This window comes from Mastomys coucha, unplaced genomic scaffold, assembly GCF_008632895.1.
Source record: "Mastomys coucha isolate ucsf_1 unplaced genomic scaffold, UCSF_Mcou_1 pScaffold15, whole genome shotgun sequence".
NCBI lineage: Eukaryota > Metazoa > Chordata > Mammalia > Rodentia > Muridae > Mastomys > Mastomys coucha.
The window spans coordinates 27,677,917-27,697,173 of NW_022196897.1; the positions used below are offsets into that span (position 1 = coordinate 27,677,917).

General features: G+C 38.4%; 1 pseudogene; it reads left to right on the top strand.

Moving 5' to 3' along the window:
* Nucleotides 1-261: 261 nt before the first annotated feature.
* Nucleotides 262-19,257, top strand: part of LOC116090126 — a 1,191,078-nt pseudogene continuing 1,172,082 nt past the window's right edge.

A 19,257-nucleotide genomic window follows, 5' to 3' on the forward strand; every position in this document is an offset into this window, starting at 1 on the left:
AAAGAAATAAGGAGTCATAGATGCAAGTATCACCAACAGAACACAAGAGATAGAAGAGAGAATCTCAGGTGCAGAAGATACCTTAGAAAACATTGACATAAAAGTCAAACAAAATGCAAAATGCAAAAAGTTCCTAACCCAAGACATCCAGGAAACCCAGGAGATAATTGAGAGACCAAACCTAAGAATAATAGGTATAGCTTTTCTGCTGTTTGATGCTGCCTAGGAAGCATCACTGAAGGCTCTCATAACCCTGCAGTCATGTCTAAGTCAGAGTCTCCCAAGGAGCCGAAATAGCCGCAGAAGCTCTTCATTGGAGGGCTGAGCTTCGAAACAACCGATGAGAGTCTGAGGAGCCATTTTGAGCAATGGGAAACACTAACCGACTGTGTGGTAATGAGAGATCCAAACACCAAGAAATCCAGGGGCTTTTGGTTTGTCACATACGCCAATGTGGGAGAAGTGGATGCTGCCATGAATGCAAGACCACACAAGGTGGATGGAAGAGTTGTGGAACCTAAGAGAGCTGTGTCAAGAGAAGATTCTCAGAGACAAGGTGCCCACTTAACTGTGAAAAAGATCTTTGTTGGTGGTATTAAAGAAGACACTGGAGAACATCACCTACAAGATTATTTTGAGCAGTATGGGGAGATTGAGGTGATAGAAATTATGACTGACAGAGGCAGTGGAAAAAAAGAGGGGCTTTGCTTTTGTCACCTTTGATGACCATGACTCTGTGGATAAGATTGTTATTCAGAAATACCATACTGTGAATGGCCACAACTGTGAAGTAAGAAAGGCTCTGTCGAAGGAAGAGATGGCTAGTGCTTCGTCCAGCCAGAGAGGTCGAAGTGGTTCTGGGAACTTTGGTGGTGGTTGTGGAGGCAGTTTTGGAGGCAATGACAATTTTGGTTGAGGAGGGGACTTCATTGGTAGTGGTGGCTTTGGTGGCAGCCATGGTGGTGGTGGCTATGGCAACAGTGGGGATGGCTATAATGGATTTGGCAATGACAGAAACAATTTTGGAGGTGGTGGAAGCTACAATGACTTTGGCAATTGCAACAATCAGTATTCAAATTTTGGACCCGTGAAGGGAGGGAACTTTGGAGGCAGGAGCTCTGGCCCTTATGGTGGCAGAGGCCAGTACTTTGCTAAACCACGAAACCAAGGTGGCTATGGAGGTTCCAGCAGCAGCAGTAGCTATGGCAGTGGCAGGAGGTTCTAATTACATAAAGCCAGGAAACAAAGTTTAGCAGGAGAGGAGAACCAGAGAAGTGACAGGGAAGCTGCAGGTTTCAACAGATTTGTGAACCCAGCCAAGCACAGTGGTGGCAGGGCCTAGCGGCTACAAAGAAGACATGTTTTAGACAGTGCTCATGTGTGTGGGCAAAAACTCCAGGACTGTATTGGTGACTAATTGTATAACAGGTTATCTTAGTTTCTGTTCTGTGGAAAGTGTAAAGCATTCCAACAAAAGGTTTTACTGTAGATCTTTTTCACCCATGCTGTTGATTGCTAAATGTAATAGTCTGATCATGATGCTGAATAAATGTGTCTTTTTTTTTTAAATGTGCTGTGTAAAGTTAGTCTACTCTGAAACCATCTTGGTAAACTTCCCCAACAGTGTGAAGTTAGAATTCCTTAAGGGTGGTGCCAAGTTCCATTTGGAATTTATTTATGGTTGCTTGGGTGGAGAAGCCATTGTCTTCAAAAAAAAAAAAAACTTGTTGTTGTTAACTGCCAGTTACTATTGCAACTTTTAATGAGTTTCACCATTGAAAGGGTCATCCAAGCAAGGTCACAATTTGGTTATAAAATGGCTGTTGGCACACCCTATGCAATATCAAAATTGAATAATGGTATCAAATAAAATAACAGATGGGAATGAAGCTTTTGTATCATTCATTATCAGGTGTAATCAATAAATGACTTAATTCTCTTAAAAAAAAAACAATAATGGAAATAGAAGAGAGAGACAATTTCAAATTCAAAGGACCAGAAAACATCTTTGTTAGGCAGAGGTGGCATACGCCTTTAATCCCAGCACTTGGAAGGCAGCGGCAGGCAGATTTCTGAGTTCGAGGCCAGCCTGGTCTACAGAGTGAGTTCTAGGACAGCTAGAGCTACACAGAGAAACTCTGTCTCGAAAAAAAGAAAAAAAAAAAAAGCAAACATCTTTGTACTGGCTGATTTTGTGTGTCAAGTTGACACAAGCTGGAGTTATCGCAGAGAAAGGAGCTTCAGTTGAGAAAATGCCCCCATGAGATCTAGCTGTAAGGCATTTTCTCAATTAGTGATCAAGAGGGGAGGGCCCCTTGTAGGTGGTACCATCCTGGGCTTGGCAGTCTTGGGTTCTATGAGAAAACAAGCTAAGCAACCCAGAGGAAGCAAGCCAGTAAGGAACATCCCTCCATGGCCTCTGCATCAGCTCCTGCTTCCTGACCTGCTTGAGTTCTAGTCCTGACTCCTTTGGTGATGAACAGCAATGTGGAAGTGTAAGCTGAATAAACCCTTTCCTCCCAACTTGTGTCTTGGTCATGAATGTTTGTGTGGGAATAGAAACCCAGACTAAGACAATCTTCAAAAAAGTATAGAATAAAAGTTCCCTAAACTAACGAAAGAGAAGACCGTAAGCATACAAGAAACCTACAGAATGCCACATAGATGAAAGCAGAAAAGAAATTCCACTTGCCACATAATTATCAAAATACCAAATGCACAGAACGAAGATAGAATATTAAAAGTGGTAAGGGAAAAATGCCAAGTAACATATAAAGGCAGACCTATCAGAATTACACCAGACTTCTTAATAGAGACTTTAAAATCCAGAAGATCCCAAGCATATGTCATACAGACATGAAGAGAACAAAAATGCCAGCCCAACTATTATACCCAGCAAGAATATTAATTACCAAAAATGTAGAAATCAAAATATCCCATGACAAAACAGAATTTAAACAATATCGTTCCACAAAGCCAGACTTACAAAGGATATTAGATGGAAAACTCCACCATAAGGAGAAAATCTACACCCAAGGAAAAGCAAGAAATTAATCTTCTCACAACAAACAAAAGAAGAAAACCACATAAACATAATTCTATCTCTAACAATAAAAATAACACGAAGCAACAGTAATTGTTTTTTAACATCTCCTAACATCAATGAACTCAATACACCAATAAAAAGACATAGATTTACAGACTGGATACATAAACAGGACATAGCATATTACTGCATACAGAAAACACACTTCAATGACAAAGACACTACCTCAGAGTAAAAGACTAGAAAAAAAAAACATTCTAAGCAAGCTGGAGTAACCATTTCTTTCCTTTTCTATTCTATTTTTTCTTTTTCTTTCATTTTCTTACTTTTCTTTTCTTTTTAACATTTCAGATTTTGTTCCCTTCCTAGTCAACCCAATGACTATTTCCTATCCCATACCTCCTTCCAGTCCCCCTGTCTCCATGAGTATGGGTCCCTAATCTCCCCAAGGATGTTTGGTTTCCAAAGACAGGCACCAGCTGCACCTGGGAAGTGTTTAGCCATTTATTGGTAAGAGTGCCATCCTCAGCAATACAGAGGTGAGGAGGTTGCCATTTCTCTATTCAAACTGGCGTCTGTGGCTTCTGGGGGTATGGGGCTAGTTAGGGGGTGACTCTATGGAAAAGGGGATAGTAATATTTCAGTACCAGACCTGGTCCTCTCTGAACAGCCGAGGAGGGCAAGGAAGGTGTGTGGGGAAGTGGGAGGAACTTCTACAAAAGAGCATAGAAGCAGCCTGCCTGTGCCACTTCACATGTGGTTCTCTCCTTTGGCTTTGTTGTGAGATGCTTAATATCTTGTCTTTTCTTGGTGTAAGTCCCCTCCATGTGTCAGAGTTTTCCTTCTAGGATCCTTTGTAGGGCTGGATTGGTAGATGGATACAGTTTGAATTTGTTTTGTCCTAGAAATTTTGGTTTCTCTATCTATGTTGATTCATAATTTTGCTGGGTATAGTAGCCTGAGCTGGCATTTGTGTTCTCCTAGAGTCTTCAGGACTTCTGACCAGGCTCTTCTGGCTTTTAGTGTCTCTGTTGAGAAGTCTGGTGTAATTCTGATAGGTCTACCTTTGTATATTACATGTCTCTTTTTCCTTGCAACTTTTAATATTCTTTTCTTCTTCTGTGCATTTTCTGTTTTGATTACTATGTGAAGAGAGGATTTTCTTTTTCTGTCCCCATTTATTTGGTGTTCTATAGGCTTCTTGTACCTTTATGGCCATCTCTTTCTTTAGGTTGGGGAAGTTTTCTTCTATGATTTTACTGAAGACGTTTTTAGGTCCTTTGAGCTGGGAATCTTTGTTTTCCTCTATTCCAATTATTCTTAGATTTGTTCTTTCCATTGTGTCCTGAATTTCCTGGTTGTTTTGGGTTAAGATTTTTTATGTTTTAGATTTGACAGTTGTGCCAGTCTCTTCTACTGTCTACACCTGAGATTCTGTCTTGTTTTCTGTCTGTATTGTATCTCTTGTATTCTATTGGTAATAGTTACATCTATAATTCCTGATCTCTTTTCTAGGTTTTCCACTTCCAGGTTTGCCTCCATTTGTGTTTTCTTTATTGTTTCTACTTCCCTTTTTAGGACTTGGACTGCTTTATTCAATTCCTTCATGTGTTTGAATGTGTTTTCCTGTATTTCTTTCAGTAAGTTATTTATATCCTCCTTAAAGGACTCTAATATCTTCATAAGATAGGATTTTTGGTCAGTTTCACTGGAGTGGGCATGACAAGTTTCCTGATTTTCAGGTGTGTTGGTATATTCAGGGTTTACTGTGGGGGGAGAACTGGGTTCTGATGATACCCAAGTATACTGTCTTCTGTTGCTTATGGTTTACACTTGCCTCTAGACATCTGTTTATCCCTGGTGATGACTCTGTCTGAAGTCTGCTTCTTTTGTCCCTGGGCTGTTTCAGATCTCCCAGGAGGCCTGTGGACCTGGCTGTAGCAGACCTCCTGTGGGGCCTTCCAACTTGGTAGTCTTCAGAGGGGCAGAGAAGCTGATGATCTGTAGCCTTGGCTGCAGTAGCTCTCCATGGAGGCCTTCAGTCTGTGGTGTTGGTTGCCTAGTTGGCTTATTTACAGAGAACTTCTGGGATGCCTTCAAGCTGTGGTGTATTCAGGGGAGCAGACAAGTTGGTCATCAGTTCTCAGTTGCCCTGTGTACAGCAGATCTCCTAGGATGCCTTCAGGCTGTGGTGTCAGTTACCCTGAGTGCAGTGGATTTCCTGGATGCCTCAGAATGTGGTTTCTTCAGGGGAGCAGACTAGCTAGCAGTCTACTCTACTAGAAAGGACTGGCCAGAAAGGGAGGGGTACTCAGTGGGAGTTTTGGGGAGTGATGTGTCTCCAGTCCACTGGGCTCCCAGTGGCAGTTGTGGGACTTTGGGAAGGCTCTTACCAAATGCTCTGAGTGCAGCAGATGCCTCAGGATGTGGTATCTTCGGGGAACTGAAATAACCATTTCTAATACTGAATAAAGTTGAATTTCAACCAAAAGCTATCAAAAGAGATAAGGAAGCAGATCTACAGACACATGAAAGGAAAATTCTGTGAAAATGAACTCTGAATTCTGAACATCTATGTCACAAATATAAGGGCAGTCACATTTGTAAAAGAAATGTTACTGAAGCTCAAAGCACACATTGAACTTAACACAATAAGAGTGGGACACTACAACACTCTACTCATATCAATGGACAGATTATGGAAACAGAAACTAAAAACAGATATAGTGAAACTACAAAACATTTCACCCTAAAACAAAAGAATGTACCTTCTTCTCAGGACCTCATGGTACCTTCTCTAAAATTGACCATATAATATGACATACAGTAAGCCTCAACTGATACAAGATGAAATAATCCCATGCATCCTATCAGATTAACATGGACTAAGGCTGGTCTTCAATAACAACAAAAACAGCAGAAAGCCCACGTATAAACAGAAGCTGAACAACTCTCTACTCAACGGTGACTTCATCAGGGAAGAAATAAAAAAGAAATTAAAGACTTTGTAGAATATTAAATTATACAAAGTGAACACACAGCGTATGCAAACTTATGGATCATAATGAAATAAGTGCTAAGAGGATAACTCATAGCTCTGAGTGCCTCCATAAAGAAATTGGAGAAAGCATACACTAAGAGCTATATACACATCTGAAAGCTCTAGAACAAAAAGAAACAAATACACCCAAGAGGAGTAGATGGCAGGAAATATTCAAACTCAGGACTGAAATCAACCAAATAGAAACAAAGAGAAATATAAAAATAAAAAAAAAAAATCAACAAAACCAGGAGCTGGATGTTTGAGAAAATCAACAAGATAGATAAACCCTTAGCCAGACTAACCAGAGGGCACAGAAACATTATCCAAATTAACAAAATCAGAAATGAAAAGGAAGAAATAACAACAGAAACTGAGGAAATTCAAAAGATCATCAGATCCTACTATAAAAGCCTATACTCAACAAAACTGAAAAATCTAGATGAAATAGATGATGTTCTAGACAGATAACAGGTACCAAAATTAAATCAGGATCAAATAAACCATCTAAACAGTCCCATAACTACTAAAGAAATAGAACCAATCATTAAAAATCTCTGTAACAATAGCAACAACAACAAAAACAAAAACAAAACCAAAAACCAAAAACCAAAACAAACAAACAAACAAAAAACTGGAGAATTAGAGTGTTTTCATGCAGAATTCTATCAGAACTTCAAAGAAGATCAAAAAACAATACTTTTCAAACTATTCAAAGAAATAGAAAGAGAAGTAACACTACCTAATTCATTTTATGAAGCCACAGTTTCACTGATACCTAAACCATACAAAGATCCAACAAAGAAAGAGAACTTCAGACCAATTTCCCTTATGAATATTGATACAATAATATTCTTGCAAACCAAATCCAAAAACACATCAAAACCATCATTCACCATAATCAAGTAGGCTTCATTTCAGGGCTGCAGGGATGGTTCAATATATGGAAATTCACCAATGTAATCCACTATATGAAGAAGCACAAAGAAAAAAATATGATAATCTCATTAGATACTGAAAAACCTTTGACAAAATGCAATACCACTGCATGTTAACTGACTTGAAAAGACCAGGATTTCAAGGCCTATATCTAAATGTAATGAAAACAATATGTAGCAAACTAATAGCCAACATGAAAGTAAAGCGAGAGAAACTTGAAGCAATCCTAACATAATCATGAACTAGTCAAGACTGCCTATTCTCTCCCTATCTATTCAATATAGTACTCAATGTTCTAGCCAGAGCAATTAGACAACAAAAGTATGTCAAAAGGATACAAATTGGGAAAGAAGAAGTCAATGTATCACTATTTGTGGATGATAAAACAATATACATAAGGGACCAGAAAAATTCTTCCATAGAACTCCAACAGCTGGTAAAATCATTTAGTAAAGTGGCTGGATATAAAATTAACTTAAACAAATCTGTAGCCTTCCTCTACAGAAAAGATAAATGAGCTGAGAAAAAATATGCAAACAATACCTTTCACAATAGTCAGAAATAATATAAATTGTCTTGGTGTGACTCTAACCAAGCAAGTGAAAGGTCTACATGACAAGAACTTCAAATCTCTGAAGAAAGAAATTGAAGAAAACCTCAAAAGGTGGACAGATCTCCAATGCTAATGGATCAACAGGATTAACAGAGTAAAGATGGCCATTTTACCAAAAGCAATCTACAGATTCAATGGAATCCCCATCAGAATTCCAACACAATTCTTCACAGAGATAGAAAGAAGAACTATCAAATTCATCTGGAATAACAAAAAACTCAGGATAGCAAAAAGTATTCTCAACAATAAGAGAACTTCTCTGAGAATCACCATCCCTGACCTCAAGATGTACTACAGAGCAATTGTGATTAAAAAGAAAAAAGTATGGTATTGGTACAGAGACAGACAGGTGGATCAATGGAATCCCAGATGATAGACCCAGGAATAAACCCACACACCTATGGTCACTTGATATTTAACAAAGAAGCCAAAACCATGTGGTAGAAAAAACACATTATATTTAACAAATGGTGCTGGTTCAAGTGTCAGTTGGACTGTATAAGAATGTAAATTGATCCATTTTTTTTTTCTCCATGTACAGAGTGCAAGTGGATCAAGGATCTCCACATCAAACTAGATACATTGAATCTAATAGAAGAGAAACTGGGGGAGAACCTCAAATACCTTGGCACAGGGGAAAATTTCCTGAACAGAACACCAATGCTCAGGCTCTAAGATCAACTACAGACAATGAAATCTCATAAAGCTGAAAAGCTTCTGTAAGGCAAAGGACACTATCAACAGAACAAAATGGCAACCTAACAATTGGGAAAAGATCTTTATCAATCCTACATCTGATAGAGGGCTAATATCCAATATACACAAACAACTAAAGAAGCTAGACTCCAGAGAACCAAATAACCCTATTAAAAAATGGGACACAGAGTTAAACAAAGAATTCTCAACTGTGAAATCTTGAATGACCCTGAAGTGCTTAAAGAAATGTTCAAAATCCTTTGTCATCAGGGAAGTACAAATCAAAATGACACTGAGATTCTACTTTGTACTAGTCAGAATGGCTAGGAACAAAAACTAAGGTGATAGGAGATGTTGGCAAGGATGTGGAGAAAGTGCCACTGCTGGTGGGACTGCAAAATGTTAAAACCACTCTGGAAATCAGTCTGGGAGTTCCTCAGAAAATTGGAAATAGTTCTACCTGAGGACCCAGCTACAACATATAACACGTAACAAAGACACATGCTCTACCATGTTTATAGCAGCTATATTTATAATAGCCAGGAGCTGAAAACAACACAGATGTCCCTCAACAGAGGAATGGATACAGAAAATGAGGTACATTTACGCAATATATTGCTACTCAGCTTTTAAAAATAATGACTTCATGAAATTCACAGGCAAATGGTGGAACTAGAAAATATCATCCTGAGTGAGGTAAAACAGATCCAAAAGAACACACATTTTATTTCACTGTTAAGTGGATATTAGCAAAAAGACTCAGAATATCCTCAATATAACTCACAGACTATGTGAAGAATGAAGACCAAAGTGTGAATGCTTCAGTCTTACTTAGAAGGAGGATCAAAATAATCATATGAGGTAGAGGGAGTGAGGGACCTGGGAGGGAGAGAGGAGGAGGAGGAAAACAGGGGGCAGGTTCATGTTTTAGAGGAGATTGGGGAGAAGTACAGAGGATCAGGAAATTGAAAGGAGTTATGTAGAAGTGTGGGGGGGGGGAACTGGGGTAGCCACTAGAAAATCCCAGATGCTAGGGAAAGAAGGGGCTCCCAGGACCCAATGGGGATGACATTAACCAAAATACCCAACAAAGGGGACATAGAATCTGTAGAGACCATATCCAGTGGTTAAGCATGGCCCCAAGGTGAGGGATGGGGCCACCCATCCATCTCAAAAATATTAACTCACAGTTGCTCCTGTCTAAAGGAAATGCAGGGACAAAGTGTGGAACAGAGATTGAAGGAAAGGCCATTACAGAGACTATCCCACTGTGGGATCCATCCCATCTGCAGGCACCCAATGAAGACACTATTGCTGATGCCATGAAGCTTTTGCTGACAGGAGCCTGGTATAGCTGTCCCAAGAGATACTCTGCTAGTCTCACCAAAGAGATGTGGATGCTTGCTGCCAGCCATTTGAACTGATCGTGGGGACACCGATGGAAGAGTTATGGGAAGGACTGAAGGTGCTGAAGGACTTTCCTATACTATAGCAAGAACAACAATATCAACCAATCTAAGCTCCTAGAGCACCCAGGGACTAACCCACCAACCAAAGTGTACACATAGAGGAACCCATGGCTCCAGCTCCATATGCTACAGAGGATGGCCTTATCTGGCACCAGTGGGTAGGGAGGTCTTTGATCCTGTGGAGGCTTGATGCCCCAGTGTAGGGGGGATGCTAGGTTGGTGAGGCAGAAATGGGTGGGTGTGTGGAGGAGCACACTCATAGAAGCAGAGAGGAGGAAGTGGGATAGGTGGTCTGTGGAGAGGAAAGTGGGAAGGGGGAAAACATTTGAAACGTATTCCAAATTTAATAACCAAAACAAACAAACAAACAAATAAACAAAACTAGCTGGGCAAGTTCCAAACTCTGCATCTCCATGTCTGATGTCAAAACACTCTTCATATCACCAGCCCTTTTAGATTTGATGACTGCAACACTTTGTTCTCTTCGTCTGGATCCACTCCCTGTTAGCAGCCTTCCTTGGCTGGTATCCCACAGCTCTGTCAGCTCCAACATCTTGTGGATCTCCAAGGCAATCAAGGCTTTACCTTCACAGCATCACACAATGGTCTCTATATGGAGACACCCCGATCACATGTCTGGTTTTAAAGGCTCTCTTTATTTCAAAGGGGGATTCCATCACCCCATTTTCCTTTCCTTGACTTTAAAGCCAGACCCTTGTTGCTGAAGCTCCAAGTTCTATTCCTTGCTGGGACTGAAACATGTTTCCCTCTTCAACATACTCACTAGATTTCTGTTTTTGATGATTTTTCTCATTACTTAAGCTTGTCTGCTCTGGAGCTTACCCTGTAGATCAAGCTGGCTTCGAACTTAGAGATCTACTTGTCTCTGTCTCTTGAGTGTTGGGATTAAAGCTATGTACCCTCATGCCTGGACCTAGGCTCTTATTTAATTCTTTTTCATTAGTTGGAATCTTAACTGAGTGAGGAATTGCCCCTGAAGTCGCCACTTCCTTCATTTCATTTAACATCAGTCTTTTAAAAATCTGTTTATCTCCTTGAACATAGGATTTATCTCCATTCCATTTCCTGGTGCCTCTCTTCTCCTTGAATTGTACATTTTGTATCGTTTCTTGCTCAACTTGCTCCTTTTCATTATAGATCTTCATAAGAGTGAATACTAATAACTGCAAGAATTAATACTAGGCTGTTTTGATATTTCCTCTGCCAACAGAATTAATTCCAAACTCTTCTATTTAACCCCAGGAAGTCTTCTTTTTCAATGAAAAAAAGCAGCCCAAATATCACAAGAACAGTTTCTAGGCCACATATTAAAAAGTCTTCTATGAAACCTCTCGAGCCAGGCTTCCACAGTTCAAATCACCCTTACAACACAGTCTTCCATGTTCCAGGATAAACCATTAAGCGCCACTTAAAGCATTCAACTATTTTTCTTATCCAATGTCTCAAAGTTCACATAAATTCAAACAAAAACCTGTTCACACTATCACAGCAATAACCAAGGCTCTGGTGCCAGCTTCTGTCTTAGTTATGTTTTTATTGCTGTGAAAAGACACTATGGCCATGACAATTCTTATAAAGTAAAAAAAAAAAAAAATTACTGGGACTGGATTAACTTACAGAGGTATAGTCCATTATGTTTATGGTATGAAGCATGGCAGCATGCAGACAGATGGTGATAGACAGGTAGTTGAGAGCTCTACATTTAGATCTGCAGGCTAAAGGAGGTGAATTGGCTTGAGATTCTGAGACCTCAAGGCCCACACACTAGTGACATACAAAGCCACACATACTCCAACCAGGCCACACTTCCTAATAGTGTCAGTCCTTATTGACTAAGTATTCAAACACATGAGTCTATGGGGATCATTCCTATCAAACCACCACAGACATCACTCCTTTTTCTTTGTCTCCAAATTTTAAGAGGAATCCTCTAGGGCCTGAAGGTTGGTACATCTCTTTCAGAAGACCTGTACTTATTTCCTAGCATTTGCCTGGTGGTACATAAACATCTGAAACTCTAATCCCAGGGGGTACAATGTCCTTTTTAGGCCTGCATGGGTACTAGGCATGCAAAGAGTGCACAGCCATATATGCAAGTAAACACTCATATCTATAAAAGGAGAAATTAAAACTCTGAAATATTTAGAAACAGGAGAGCCCTGAGTGATTACATTTATTACAGTGCAATATTTAATACCAGAAAAAAGTTTCATAGATTAAAGACAGCTAATTCTTGTTCAATAGTAGTGAAAAATACTTTTTGTTTAAAACAGAAAATAATTATAAATGCTAGCATTTCCTGCCACATGTAATATAAATATGTTTTGGATATAGCTGCAAATTATTTTCTGAATTACTGAGTAGGAGTATATAAGTTTCAGTTTCTTGAATTCTGTTTTGAATTGTTGTTCATGTATTACTTTAAATCTTGATACATTTCTTTGCAGCTTCTTGGCTTTGAGATGCTAAAAGCATATGCATGCTGCACAATGACAACAGAAATAAATCATGTCCACCTTCTCACTACTTGAAGAATTTGATTGGTTCTCAAAAAGTTAACTTGCATGGGTGATTATATAATAATAGCAATGCATTGTAACAAATGCATTCATTAGATAATTATGCTTCTATATCAGCAACATGGAGTTACACTAACATAGTGAAACAGCCATTCAGCTGACTGGCCACCTTCAATCTTCAATTGGTACAACACAAGCACAATCACATGGATGAGTCTTTTGATGTAGCACTGAAGACTCCTACAGTCCTCATTAACATACTCTAACTATAAAGCAGGACAAACTCATTCACTTTATCATTTGAATGCCATGTATTCCTAATTATGTGTAATATGCCCTCCATTTTCATACTGGCATGCAATGTTTGATTTCCTGAGACCACAGAACATCCTTATGGCTATTATTAAAAGGTTATAGAGAATTTATAGCTTCATTAGAATCTTGAAAATATTGGTTAAGGGAATTGCATTTATATTAAATTTATAGAACATTCTACATTAAGCCAATATATACAACATTTGAAAAGAAGAAAAATATATAAAGAAAATTAAGTAAACAAACATGAAAATAATAAGTGATTCAAATACAGATTATTAAATAAATTCCAAAATATTTAAGCATAGTGTTGATGATCAGAGGGAAAACAGTTTACAAGTATTGTTGGGGAAGACAGTTTGAGAAGTAATGATGGGGAATCATTTTATTGAAAATGCATCTTCACTAATTTCTTTCTCAGCCCATTTATCATTTGTATACAGGAGGAGTATGTGGGTCTGAGTCTGCTTTGCTGCTGAGCATGGCCTCTGAAGGAGGGAGAACCCAAGGAGTTTGACTGGCTTATCCCAAGCCACCACAAGGCAGGTGTCAGTTTGTTGGGAAGCACAGAGACACCACTCCAGGTGTAGTAAAACAGTCTGGGGTGTGGGAAAGTCAGATATAGTTGGGGTGAAGCAGCTCCCAACTCTCATTGGGACAAGGTTTTATAGGAAGTGGAAGTAAGTAAGGGGCTGTGCAGCTTGTCAAGCATCTAACTGAATGCCTATTGTAAGCTGACAGGTGAGTGCTCCAAAGCAAGACAGTATTAAAAAAAAAAAACACTCTTAAAGTACAGCTAAAACAATCAGATTAATCTTTGATTAACTGTTACTAGAAAGTAGCTAGGGAGTAACTCTGGCCAAGGACAAGCAGGGGGGTCTTCCTGATACTTGGGTGTAGCTTAGGTTCAGCTGAGGGCCAAGTTCTCAGGCTTTTTTCTTTTCTTCATTTTTCTTTGAATATGGAGGCTGGTTCCAAGATGAAGTAGATTTGGCCTCTCAGTTTCTCTTATGATAAAGCCTTCTCAAAAATTGTCATCCTAATTTAAGAATCAATGAAACAGAATGGTAGGGGAGTCCATAGCTGCAAGACTCTGGGCTCAGTCATAAATGAAAGAATGCAACAGGGTGGTATATGCCAGGCGGTGGTGGCATACGCCTTTAATCCCAGCACTTGGGAGGCAGAGGCAGGCAGATTTCTGAGTTTGAGGCCAGCCTGGTCTACAAAGTGAGTTCCAGGACAGCCAGAGCAAAAAACAAACAAACAAACAAACAAAACAACAACAACAACAACAAACAAACAAAAACCCCAGGGTGGTATATACTCTGTATTATTTATTAAATTATGTTATTATGCAATGTTTTAATTCAATTATCCCTAATTTGAGTGAAGTTACTGTACAGTATGCTATCATTTCCCTAGGCTGATTTTCTCCCACGTTACTATCTATGTGCATCTTGCCTTGTCCTGTAGTTCTGCTTTATCTGTATTAAAAAGTTCTCAATGTTTATTTTCTCTTAATGTCATTTCTATTTGCATTGTTTATCTATCTAGGAGATAGTCATGCTTACATGATGATAGATTGAACATGTTATCTATCTTCCTTTCTTAGGGCTTAGAGGTTAAAAGGCAATGAGAATCAAATTCAAAAACCACAGGTATAAAATTTATCATCTCAGAAGTTATAAATTTTTTTCCATATATAAAATTCCTGAAGTAGAATTTAAGAAAAAAAAAGATTATCGAAAACTACCTGAAATACATTGTATAAGGAAATTTTGTATCATTGTAAAAATATCTGAGCCTGAATAATTCATTTTAAAAGGAAATATATATGTTTCACAATTCTGGAGTGTATTTCTGGCACCTGATTGGATTCTGCTGAGGGCCCAAGACCAAAGAGTGTCACATGGCAGGCTCATGCAAGAAGGTCAGGTGAACATGAGGAGAAATGTGTATGGTCTTGTTATCTCTCAATCTCTGGCAACCTAACCCATTCTCAGAAGTGTTAATTTTCTTCCAGCATGTGGATATTCATTCCTTTTAGATGCAATGCCTCTGTGATTGAACTGTATCTTGTTAGGCACCCCTGTTAAAGGATATGACAGCTCTCAACACTGCCACAGTACGAGCAAAGCTTCTAGCACATGAGCCTTTAAGAAAGAAGCTATATCAGAGATTATTACTGCCAGAAGGCAATGCTTCTTGCCTGGGGGGACCAAAACATAAAAGTTATTCCTGATCACACCATTTGGCATGCATTGCTGTGTTGGCACACACTGGTCTGTAATCTAGGTTGTAGATGTAAGATGAACTGGGAACAGAAAGCAAGAGCATAGTTTAGATACTCAACACCTGAAATTATTTTGATATAATGGAGAAGCATGGACCCAAATAGCAGGTATGATCACATCCCATTGTTTGAAGAAGCAGGGAAAGAATGGAATGTGTTGTGTAAACCCTTAACTCATTCTACCCCAAATGACACACTTCCTTCAGAAAGGTTACAGATCCTAAAGCTTCCATAACCTTCCCAAACAGTGTTGACAACTGGGCTCTAAGTGATAAAGTAAATGCATCTATGGGAGGCAGTTTTCATTTAAACTATCATAGTCCTCCCTGTGCTGATTGATGATGGACTTCCTAGAGCCATCAATCAGAGAAAATGTGAAAAATGTCCTAGAGGTCAGTCATTCAGGTGAAAGAACAAGTAAGCTATAAGTTTTAAGGTATTTGAGTGACATTTAGAATTTCACAATCATATAGAGTAAAATTATGAAGATTCCCTCCTCAAAGTGGTAGAACTTTAATTTATTTAAAAACTGTCCCTGGTAACAAGGAACAATTACATTAATTATATCTGGAGCTCCTGCAGTAAAATAGAAAGTAATCTCTCTCTCTCTCTCTTTCTCTCTCCCTCTCTCTCTCATGTGTGTATGTATGTGTGTGTATATGTGTGTGCATGTGTGCTTGTGAGGTGAATTTATATATATATATGTACACACATACATATATATCTGTATCTATATCTATATCTATCTATCTATCTATGTATCTAACTATCTATCTATCTATCTATCTATCTATCTATCTATCTATCTATCTATCTATCTATATGCATTTACAGTTACACACAAGAGGTGAATGTAGAGGACTCAGATTTATAGCAGATGACTTCCTTTATTGCCTACTACCTTACTTTTTTTTTACATTTTAAAAAGTTATTTTAAGTTTTCTGTACAATATGTTTGGATCATAATCATTTTCTTCCCTGAAGTCTGCTGGAACTCAGGGCTTTTCTCCTGTCTCCTTGCCCCCATATCTGATCATGTTCCCCTTTCCCCTCTTCTTCCCCTTCCCCTCTCACACTCAGGTCCCTCCCTCCATCTGCCTCCTGTGATTCTTGTCTCTGTAATCCTTATCTCTCTGTGTCCAACTTTATGCTCTTTCTGTTTTTCAAAACAAAAAAAATATAAAAGACAAAAATCAATTATCTATAATAACAAAAATAAATAAATATAAAAAATTCACACAAAACATTGAGTCTATTTTGTTTTGTGAATCCTGCACTCAAGTGTATTTAATAGACCTCACATCATTGAAGTAAATGTATTTTTAACCTCCCAGAAGCTCTCAATTGCAAAAAGCTTCTTGTTTAGGGATGGGATTTTGTGTCTGCTAACTCCTCTCCCTGTCTTTAATTTGTGCTGTTCTTGTACATGTTCTCATAGTCTCTATGAATTCTTATGTCCATCAGCCATGTTGTGTCTGGAAGATATTACTTACTTGGAGTCATTCATCACCTCTGGGTCTTACACTCTTCCTATCTCATCATTCACATATATCCCTGAGTCTTGAATGAAGGAAGTTTGATAAAGCCATTTAAGGCTGAGTGCTTCAAGGTGTCTCATTGTCTGTACTCTGTTCAGTTTTGTGTATCTGTGTTAATTGTTGTCTACTTCAAGAAAAAAAATTGTCTGACATGGGTTTAACAATGCACTGCTATATTGGTATAGCAATAGTACATTACTAGTCATTTTATTGCTATTTTCTGTTAGCAGAATAATAGTAGTTGCTTTTCTCTTAGGGTTCATGACCTATCTATTCTTAGTTTTGTGAACTAATTAACAGTATGAAGATAAGATTCTATCTTGTGGAGTGGTCAGTTACTCTCATAACATTTGTGTTACTATATCTTGAAGGAAGGTTAATACTATAGATTTCTTTTTCAAGACAGGGTTTCTCTGTATAGCTCTAGCTGTCTTGGAACTCACTCTGTAGACCAGACTGGCCTCGAAATCAGAAATCCACCTGCCTCTGCCTCCCAAGTGCTGGGATTAAAGGCGTGAGCCACCACTGCCTGGCCGATATTATAGCTCTTATGGGATATCTATAGTCAATTTTCCCCTTCAGAACAGTATATAATACCTTTCAGAACAGTATATATATAATACCTTTCAGAACAGTATATAATACCTTTCAGAACAGTATATAATACCTTTCAGAACAGTATATAATAAATATCTTTCAGAACAGTGAATGCTGGTTAACATGAGAGAAGTTTCTAATTGAGTACTGCCTCAATGTATTCATGTTTGAACTTTACTTTCAGATGGATGAGGGCAATCAATCACATTGACAAAAGTATGTAATGTTCATGGGAGGCATGAAACCTAACTGGCCAATGATTCCAGGACATGAAACCCATTCCTGAGACTGAGTGCTTGATTTGGTAGCATAGTTGAGACATTTTACCATATATAAGTCACTCTACTCAAATTGTTTTTACATGTGTTTATATTTTAAGGATCTTCTAGAAAAATAGATTTCCTTGTGGATTTTTAATGTTAGTTATTTTTCCCCACATTCTTTCCTCTATCACATTTTATCATCCCTTTGGCATTTTAATATGCCCATTATAGGGGGTCTTTTACCCCTTTATAATGCTATATTTTATTTCAGCTTTCTTGGAAAATTCTCTCCCCTGTCCTAACTGTAGATCTTACAAGCTACCTAACCTCTCTAGATATTATAAACAAAATACATGTTTCTAAAGAATAAAATGTAACATCTACATGTAAGAGAAAATATGCAGTGTTTCTTTCTGGCTATGGATTATGTAACATGGGATGATCGTCCCTAGTTTCATCCATTTGTCAGAACATTTCATAATTTCAATTTTATTAATAGCCAAATGATATTTCATTGTATAAATGTACCATATTGTCATGTCCATTAGTGAATCTATTCAAAGCTAGGCTGTCTCTAATTTCTGGCTATTCTAAATAGAATAGCAGTGAACATGAATGAACAAGTATCTCTGCCGCAGGATAAAGAGTCCTTTGGGTACATATCCAAGAGTGGTATAGCTGGATCTTGTGGTATGTAGATAAATTGCTTTTTTGAATAATTTGAACACTGATTCCCATACTGAATACCAGTTTGTACTTTCTCCAGCAACAAATAAGCATTCTCCGTTTCCCAATCCTTGCCAGAATAAGCTGTCACTGTTATATTAATTAACTAATAATGGCTATTCTGACTAGGGTAAGATGAAATCTCAAAGTAGCTTTAATTTGTTATTCTGATGCCTATAGTTGTTAAAACCATCTCTCATCCATTTGTAGCTTATATTTTGAGAACTTAATGTTTAGTGCTATACCTAGTTTTAATTAGGTTGTTTGCTGTCTCTATGTTCAGCTTTTCATTGTTCATATATTCTCAATACTAACCATCTGTCAGATCTGTAACTGATACACCATTGTGTAGACTGCCTCTGTGATCAAATGGTGATGTCTTTTGATGCACAGAAGCCTTTTAGTTTCGCAAGGTCCTATTTATTGTTGGACTTAGTGTCTGTGGTATCAGTGTTTTATACATAGAGTGATTTCCTGTGCCAATTAGTTAAATCCCATGTCCTACTTTCTTTTCTTTCATGTTTAGCATATATACTTAGGTTATCTGCCATATATTAAATTTGGATCTTCTCTTCTCTTCTTTTCTATTCTTCTCTTTCCTTCTATTCTTTCTTTTCTTTTTCAGGTTTTACAGTAGTTTTATATATTTGATTGTTAATTAAATAATTAATTTATTTATTTTACATTACTGCCCCCTTCTCAGTCTTTCTCTCCCAGAATCCTTCCTCTTTTCTTCTAATAGTATGGGCCCCCCCAGTAGGTATGCCCCGACCCTGGCATATCAAATCTCTGCAGGGTTAGGCACATGCCCTCCCAGCTATATGCAGCTACTCAGTTTGACCAACAACATTTAATTAAGATGGTTTCTTTTCTAAGGTCCAGCGACAGGACCAAAGAGGGATCCAGCTCAAGAGGAGGTTCCAAGGCCTGACACTATTACTGAGGCTATGGAGCACTCACAAAGAGGGATCTAGCATGACTGCCCTCCGGAGGACTGAACAAGCAGCTGGAAGAATCAGAGGCAGATATGTGTGCCCAACCCACAGACAAATGCAGCTGACTCCTGTTGTTGAATTAGGGAAAGACTGAAAGAAGTTGAGGAGGAGGAGGGTGACTCTGTAGAAGCACCAAGAGTTTCAATTAATCTGGACCCCTGAGATCTCTCAAACACTGGAACACCAA